Source organism: Stegostoma tigrinum, unplaced genomic scaffold (genome assembly GCF_030684315.1).
Source record: "Stegostoma tigrinum isolate sSteTig4 unplaced genomic scaffold, sSteTig4.hap1 scaffold_102, whole genome shotgun sequence".
NCBI lineage: Eukaryota > Metazoa > Chordata > Chondrichthyes > Orectolobiformes > Stegostomatidae > Stegostoma > Stegostoma tigrinum.
The window spans coordinates 202,295-211,271 of record NW_026728054.1 but is presented as its reverse complement, the minus strand read 5'-3'; the positions used below and the strand labels follow the sequence as shown (position 1 = coordinate 211,271).

The 8,977-nt window shown below is 41.6% G+C and overlaps 1 long non-coding RNA gene across 1 annotated transcript; it reads right to left on the bottom strand.

Annotated features, from left to right (window-relative positions):
- Nucleotides 1-2,344: 2,344 nt before the first annotated feature.
- LOC132207568 (uncharacterized) lies at nucleotides 2,345-8,300 on the bottom strand. The gene is made up of 3 exons (XR_009443583.1): nucleotides 8,168-8,300; nucleotides 3,001-3,060; nucleotides 2,345-2,458 (listed from the first exon to the last, which is right to left on the bottom strand). It is a non-coding gene; the product is annotated as an uncharacterized LOC132207568 (long non-coding RNA).
- Nucleotides 8,301-8,977: the final 677 nt, after the last annotated feature.

The following is an 8,977-nucleotide window of genomic DNA, read 5'->3' as shown; positions in this document are numbered from 1 at the left end:
CACAGTAGACAAGTCCTCAAAGGTTCTTTCAGCCGCCGTTATACTGTCCTTGACCAACAAAGCCACACCTCCCCCTCTTTTACCACCTTCCCAGACCTTAATGAAAGATCTAAACACGAGAACCTGCAACATCCATTCCTGACCCTCCTCTATCCATGCCTCCGAAATGGCCACAACATCGAAGTCCCAGGTACCCATCCAAGCTGCAACCTCACCTACATTATTCCGGATACTCCCGGCATTAAAGTCGTCACACTTCAATCCAGCTTGCTGTCCGCCAGCACACTCCTGTGACAGTGAGGTCCTGACCATGTCCTCCCTACGCTCATCCTCCTGTGTACTGGGACTACACCTCAGTTTCCCATCCCCCTTCTGAGCTAGTTTAAATCCAACCGAATGGCACTAGCCAATTTCCCACCCAGGATATTCGTGCCCCTCTCATTCAAGTGGAGACCGTCCTGTTTGTACAGGGCCCACCTTCCCCAGAACGAGCCCCAATTGTCCATGTACCTGAAGCCCTCCCACCTGCACCATCCCTGAAGCCACGTCATCAGCTGAAATCTCTCCCTGTTCTTTGCCTCGCTATCACGTGGTACGGGTGACAAACCAGAGATGACCACTCTGCTTGTTCTAGCTCTCGGCTTCCACCCTAGCTCCCTCAAATCCTGCCTGACATCCCTATCCCTCTTTCTACCTATGCCGTTGGTGCCTATGTATATCACGACTTGGGGCTGGTCAGCCTCTCCCCTCAGGACCCTAAACACATGATCCGAGACATCACAGACCCTGGCACCTGGTTGGCAACACACCAATCGTGAGTCTCTTTCGTTCCCGGCAAATCTTCTATCAGTCCCTCTAACTATTGAGTCCCCAATGACTATCACTCTCTTCCTATCCCCGCTCCCCTTCTGTGCAAGAGGGACAGACTCTGTGCCAGAGACCTGCACCCTACTGCATACCCCTGCGAAGTCGTCCCCGGAACAGTATCCAAAATGGTATAGTTGTTTTTCAGGGGAGCTACCGCAGGGGATTTCAGGGGAACGACCACAGGGGAAGGTTAGTCAAGCTACACCGGGTAAATGTGCATTTTTGGCTGAAGAAACATGTGTTTCAATGTGAGCTAATGGAAGAAGCCATGGAGTCAAAGCTAAACATTTCGACAATAAGACAACCATTCTTAAAAGCAGCATACAGCGTGAAAAAGAAATGAGCTGCTTTAATATCCACTTAAAATTTATGTGGAATATCAGATGGAATTTTCTTATTGACTCCATTGTGCAATCATGTCGAGCTAAAAATGTTAACTGCATTAATTAATACTAACCAGAAACGGACTTTGTTGTAAATGGTTTGACGGTTTTCTGTCTCTGGAACATCCCTTTTCCTTCTCCAACGAAGATCGTACCAACCTATGGTCCCAAACTGTGAGTCAAACGGATGGGACACGTAATCTTTAAATTTCTCATCAAAACAGTCTCATCGTATGGTTCTGTGCAATAAAAGAGAAAGAATAAACATGTTTCCCACAATTTTGCTGATGTTTATGAACAGAATGCTCAAATTCAAAAAGTTTGGGCTGGCATGTCTGCTTCCTCCAGCCTGTTTAAACTGTTCCATTCAATGTGAAATTTGTGATAAGTTTCAGCACACAGGTCTATGTGATCTGCGCCACCACCTTCTATTAGTCATACATGCTTTCCCCCTCTTCCTGTAATACATTCCTTGAAGTGTTCAATGAGATTTTGATTTTAAATCTTATCGTCATATTCTTTTGATTCTCAAGCATCAATGAATCTGATGTTGCCGCCATTCCATGCAGTGCACAGCACGTCAAACAGGAGTCACACTCTTGCCATGAGCACTGAGGTAGTATGGGGTCACAACTGTCTCATAGTTCAGAATGAAATTCTACATATAGGGCTATGAAGAGTCATGCAGTTAATTTTATTTGATATGCTATTTCTTTTCTTCACAAATATGCTGGATTTAAAGTGATCTTCACCCTCATTTAAAATGAATTCAATATCCAACCATCTGTAAAACTAGCATATCCAAATGTTAATTTGAGTTCAGTGTTACACAAATATATGACTTTTTTAAAAATTATTTTCGAGTCAACATTAACATTTCATTCCCTGACAACGGGTGAACTTACTTTTAAACTCCAATTTTCCTTCGGTATTAATGGAGAGGTGAGCCTTTTTGCAAGGACCGAAAGGCTGGACCAGTTTATGCTAAAACTTACGGAACTGTAAGTTTCACAAATATGTTCCTATTAAACACTAATTCCTATTGAAGCAGTATGAAGCTAAATTCATTCAACTGGACAGCAAAAACGGTCAAGATTTTAAAAGCAAGCAACTATTTTGAAGTCACTCTTCGAACTAAATTCCATCTTGGTGTGTGAGAGTCCATAGGTTCCTCACTCTCAACGAACCATTCAACTGTCATGCAATTACTGAAACACACAGACAAAAAACATCAATGTTAACAGTCACTAAGATTTTGAGAGTGATTTGGAATTCGTACTCAATACCCCCTGGGGAAAATCTGTTCCAATCTGGATAGTACTCACTTATCACCATCCCACCTACCTTCCCTACCACCTCCTCCCCCTCAAAACTATTTGTTTCTGAGCTCCCTTCCACCCTCCATTTCTCAGGAAGGGTCCTGACCCAAAACCTCAACTTTCCTCAGCCTCTGATGCTGCCTGCCCTGCTGTGTTCCTCCAGGTCCACAATGTGTTATCTCAGACACCAACATTGGCAGTTCTTACTATCTGGATAACTCATTCTCACCTTGTCACAAGTGATTTATACTCATTATCTTTTCAGATTACGCATGTACATGTATATACATAAATATACATATTGCACTTTTATGCCTGAACCACTAACCGAGAGGATATTTTAAAAGAGTCTCTTCATATCTGCATGAAAGAGAAATCATCAAGGTCATAACTTTCATTTTAGGAATAACTCGAACATTCAAAGTACTCACAGTCAGTGTCCCATTTCCTTGACCAGTCAATTTGATGTGAATCTTTCTTCCAAGTGGAAACTATAACAGCAATTATATTTGAGAGTCAAACACTTCATTGCATCACCAATATTTCCTTGTCTGTTTGAAGCATAAGATAATGAAATAATCATGGACAGATTGGCCAACAGTGTAATTTAATGTGTGTTATGGCAACTCAAAATCACAACCATTGAAGTGATCTTTAAAAAGCTACTGTCATACAACAGAGCACTTTTTGAGATGCAGTGATGAACATACTTCCTGAGATGCAAATAATATATGCCAAATTAATTCCAAAGAATACCTTTACAATTAAAAAGAAGCTAAAAATCTCTTTACATTGCGAAGCTTGTCAGATTGCTATTAGTCAATGGAAATCGTTCAGAACAATTATTTATTCCCAGATGAAAAGGAAGTGTATACATTTCATGACAACAAAATGTGAGGCTGGATGAACACAGCAGGCCAAGCAGCATCTCAGGAGCACTTTTGTGCTCCTGAGATGCTGCTTGGCCTGCTGTGTTCATCCAGCCTCACATTTTGTTGTCTTGGATTCTCCAGCATCTGCAGTTCCCATCATCTCGTATACATTTCATTTCCACATCTTATCCAAGAGAGAAAAAAAAAACACCTTCATGAATGCATTGTCAAACAAGAAGACTCACAAAAAAAGTCATTTGGCCCATTGAATATTCCTCCATCATTTGGTGAGATCATGGTTGATCTCATTACATGTATCATGACACAGCATTTCCACCAAACCCTCCTTATAGCTAATACATTCCGATTCAAGTAACATCCTGGTAAATCTCTGTTTCTGGGCCATGCCTTGTCTTTCTAAATATTTTTTCAGTCATCTACAAATTTAGCCACAGCACATGCACCGCTTTCCTCCAAGTCATTAATAAACAAGCACAAGAGCTTTGGTTCCTTCAGCGCGTTCCTTCATTTGGTTCCTTCATTTCTTACTGACAAGCCAACCCTGGCATCTCTGTCCATTTGTATCGGAGATAATGGGAACTGCAGATGCTTCAGAATCCAAGATAACAAAGTGTGGATCCGGATGAACACAGCAGGATGAACACACAGAAGTAGAAGGGTCTCGGCACAAAACGTCAGCTTTTACGCTCGTGAGATGCTGCTTGGCCTGCTGTGCTCATCCAGCTCCACACTTTGTTATCTCTGTTCATTTGCCTGTTCTTTCTATCGGACATGAATCATTGGCTATTTCGTTCCCAACACTTATCCCCTAACAACCACCTCTCTGTGATACCCAGAGTGATGTATCTGTCAATTTCAATCTGCACCACAAACTCATTCACTTTGTTTCATACACTCCCTGCAATTCAATACAAGATCTTCAGTCTGGCATTTACAGCCACCCTTCTTATCTGCTGCAGCTGAAGTGAGACTCCTGACCATTTCCATACTTTTTGTCCTATTACTTGCTCTGGAAACTTTGCTGAGCACTTACCAGCTTCTAACTTTTTCCACAATTTTCCATGCAACTGAGCTCACCCACTCCACACTTTTTATTTTAACGCCCTAGCCCCAGACCGAGCTCTGTATTTTGCGAGGATACTTGTCCCAATATGATTCTCGTCGAGCCTATAACACCAGAACGACTCCCTCCTTCCCCGTACCGATGCCAATGTCCCATGAATTCAAACACATTTCTGCCATGCCACCATTTGAACAATGTACATCTATAATTATGTTCACACCGTGCCAAATTGCTCAGATAATAATCCAGAGATTATTACCATTCTGGTTCTGCTTTCTCACCTCAGCACCTCGGTGCTCATAATCCCTCAGGAGAACCTCTTTCCTCTTTCTTCCATATCAATGGTACCTGTGTGGACCACGATAGCTGGATTTCTACTCCTCCCACTTCAAGTTCCTTTGTAGCCGAGATGGAATCTCCTGAACCTGGGCACCAGGCAGGCAACACTACTTTCGAGACTCTCGATCCTGGTCACAACGAACAGTGTTCATTCCCCTAACTATACTACCTCTGATTATAACTACATTTCACTTTTTATTCCCTCTTCAATGTCCCCCTGTACCACAGTGCTACAGTCAGTTTACTCATCTTCCCTATACCCTGCACTCTCATCCACACACGAAGAAAGAATCTCAAACCTGTTAGATAAGATCAAAGGCCAAGGTTCCTTCTGCACTACATCCTGAAACCTTCCACCTGCCCTGTTCTTTGTCATTGGCCACTGACCAAGTTTCAGCTAGTTAATCTAAGGTGTGTGACTGCCTCCTGAAGCACAGCATTCCCCAGTAACTGTCCCCCACATGATTTGTTGATTGGTAAAAACTGAGATTCCAGTTCATCAACCCTAAGCTGGAGTATGGGGCCTGACCACTCGCCCGTCATGTAGGTACATATCATCATCTGGCCTGGCATCTCCATTTCAATTACTTCGCTCTTAATTTGATTTGAAAACATTCTGGTCTTTTAGTTTGTAGCCTGTAAATATTTCTCCGATTTACTTGCAATCTGAAAGCTACCGATAATAGATTCTTAAACCAGTAGCGATCACCAACCAATGAACCTGGTTCACCCTCTCGGTCCCTGATTCTGGCTTCAATTCACCCTGTCTCAAAAAAAATGCTTACGAACTATCAGGCAAAAAAAGCAAGCAAATGGCACCTCTTACCCTCTGCACTGACTTACCGGATTGCCACCAAGTTCCCCAAAATATATATTCGCTAGGTGCATTTCACTCGAGATGTGATCTCTCCTTCCAGAACGTGCAAAGTATACTGATCCATAGCAATATACTACCTTCAAAACCTCAGCTCTAAGCTTATTACTTTTGAGTACATTCTCAATGCTTTCTCCAAGTCCAAACACAACACATTTACTGGTTTTCCTCTATTAATTCTCCTCCCAAAACTTCCTCCAAAAACCCAAACAAATTAGCCAGACATAATTTCTCTTTCATCAGGCTATGGTGATTCTGTTTGATTAGATTCTGATTTTCCAAATGTTCTGCTACAATTTTCTTCATAGTTGATTGCCACATATTTCCAACAATAGATGTTAGGCTGGTTCGGTTGTAGTTATCTTCTTTTTGCCTCTCTCCTTTTTAAACAGGGATGTCACATCGGCAGTTTTCCAGCCCTCAGATGCTTCTCTGGAATCTAAACCTTTTTGGGAAATTACAGTCAAAGCAGACACCGACTCTGAAGCTCATTGTTTAGAATCTTAGAAAGTAAACCATCACGGCAAAGAGTCCAATCTGCTTTCACTCCATTAGATTGTCTACTGCTACTATTCTCATGGTAGTGATGGTGTGGTAGTGATGTGTTTAATTCCTCCCTGTGTCCTTTAATAATAAGGGGATCCTTGAAGTATCTTCCACTGTAAAGACTACCCTTTTCTCATTATCACTGATAATGGGAACTGCAGATGCTGGAGAATCCAAGATAATAAAGTGTGAAGCTGGATGAACACAGCAGGCCAAGCAGCATCTCAGGAGCACAAAAGCTGACGTTTCAGGCCTCGACCCTTTTCTCATTATCATTGTTTCTTGATTTAAAAATTAACCTGGCCGTTACAGCCTAGCATATGATTAATGGCATTACCTCTAAAACCTTCTTGGCTAAAGTGTTCAATAAATTGCTGCAACCTGAAAGAAGTAATTCTTCCCTGAATTAATGAGCAACCAATTTGAAAATGTGGCCTCTGGTCGTAAAATCTTTCACAAATGGGAGTAATCTCTACGGATATACACTATCAAGCCTCTTTAGAATCTTAAATGTTGAAAAAATAAGATTGTTTTCAATCTTAAAAACGCCAATGAACGTAGTCCCTGCCTGCCCAACTTTCCTAAGCATAGCAATCCCCTCCGCCATTTCCGAAATCAACCCAGTCAACATGAGGTGTACGGCCTCCGCAGCATTCGCTCTGTGGCTGTACATGACTTGTCAGTTACCATCTTGCTGCTACGACTCTACTTCTATTAACGATGCAGTCCTCTGTCCATCCGAACATACTACCGTTGAACACACGGGCTCTTTTCCTTCGAGACACCTTACGAGCTGTACCTTATCAAATGCTTTGTTGAAATCTCAATGTACGACATCAACTGGTGGTCCTTCATCAGTAATGTTTGTTTCCTTCTCAAAGCACTGTAGCAAGTTTGTCAAGTATTATTTCCCCGTTATGAAAGGATGTTCACTCTGTAGGATGTTATAGCACACTCAGTACCCTGTTATTTCATCTTTCATTGCCGGCATGAACATCTACCCAGGTTGACCTAAATTGGCAATACTTGCTTACTATTTTGTCCAAGTATCTATGTAATAATGGTGTTATGTTCACCATCTTTCAATCCTCTGCGAATTTTCCACAATCTAAGGATTCTTGGAAGATTATCATCAGTGCCTCCATTGTATCTGTCGCTGCGCTGTTCAACATGAGAGGATACAACTCATCACACACCTTGGATATTTTCTCTACTGATTGGAGTCATGTTTGGAATTCTGTGCAGTGACATTCACTTTTAACAGTTTGCTAAATACTACCAGGAACAGAAATTGTCATCCAGCTGCAACTAAACTAAAGCTTTCAGCACAGAAGGAAGTGTTTCAATTCATTATGAACCCAATAACTCCTGAAAAGGGCAATACAATTTGCCTCAGTCCATAAATGTTCTTCCTCCAACATCCTGAGATGCATCATCTGTATTTCTTCAAATTTACCACAGATTCTGTTTCAATCATCCTTTCAGCAATACGCATGACAACAATTCGGCATTTTTAGTCCCCCTGTAGCCTCCGTTGCACATGTGCATTGTTAGATGATTATTTATTTGCGTGCCTGCTTTTTTGCTCGAATGGATAAAGGTAAATTTCTGTTCTTTTGTCATCAGAGCTATTGCCTCCTCACTCTCATCTTCCTTGTTTTATCCTGTGCTGGAATATTTAATTTGTTGACATATCTGAAATATGTTGTTGAATGGATCGGGTTTTGTAACATTGCATTCCAAATAGACCACCTACTGATGCTGTTGCTTGTTCTCACAGTTATTATCTTGCAGAGTGGAAAATGCAGTTTGAAAGCAATGGAACACTATCGATGAAGAAGTTGATGCATAAATTGCTGCGATCTTCCAAACTACAAACTCACCTTCAATTCTTTCTCGGTCAGAGCATTATGCCGGCGCAAATGAATCGTGTTCTCAATGGGACTTCCAAAACCATGGAATTGAATTTTCATGTTGATTTCTTCTTCCCTCTTCAGAAATGCAAAGTAGTATCGTGATGAAGCTTCCAAGGCGATGATTGTGTCCTTCAATGAACGGAAAAGTGACTTTTAGATTCACGGAAATATTTCACTACTTCGAAAACATGAAAGGCAAACATTCTCCCTGCATATGACCCAGTCTCATTTTATCGTATCTTTCTGATTTTACATGCCACGGGATAATCATTGCAGTGTAACAGAAATGTTGATCATGGAAATTTATCACTGTTTTCATAAATAATGGCAAATTTTCAACATCTTGCAATTGTATGAAGGCTCAGTCTCATCACACCTCGCCTGCTGCACAAAGACATTCTTACACTGCTTTCAATGTTAGGGCTGAAACAAAACACAATCATGAAACAAATGCATCAACACACCACTTTCAACAGGATCTGATATCCTTGCCAGGCACTGGAGGGGTTGCGGAGACTGGTGAGTGGATAAAGTCATTCCTCTGTTCAAGCAGGAAAACAGGGACTTTCCAGGAAACTACAGACTGGTGAGTGTCTCATGTCTCAAAAGTATGGGCTAATAAGGGACAGCCAGCATGGTATTATGCAAGGCAGGTTATGTCTTACCAAGTCAGTTGAAGTTTTCACGGAGGTGACAAGGGTGATCAATTCGGATCGAACAGTTGATAACATATACATGGATTTTACGAAGGTTTTCAATAAGGTCCCTCATGGTATG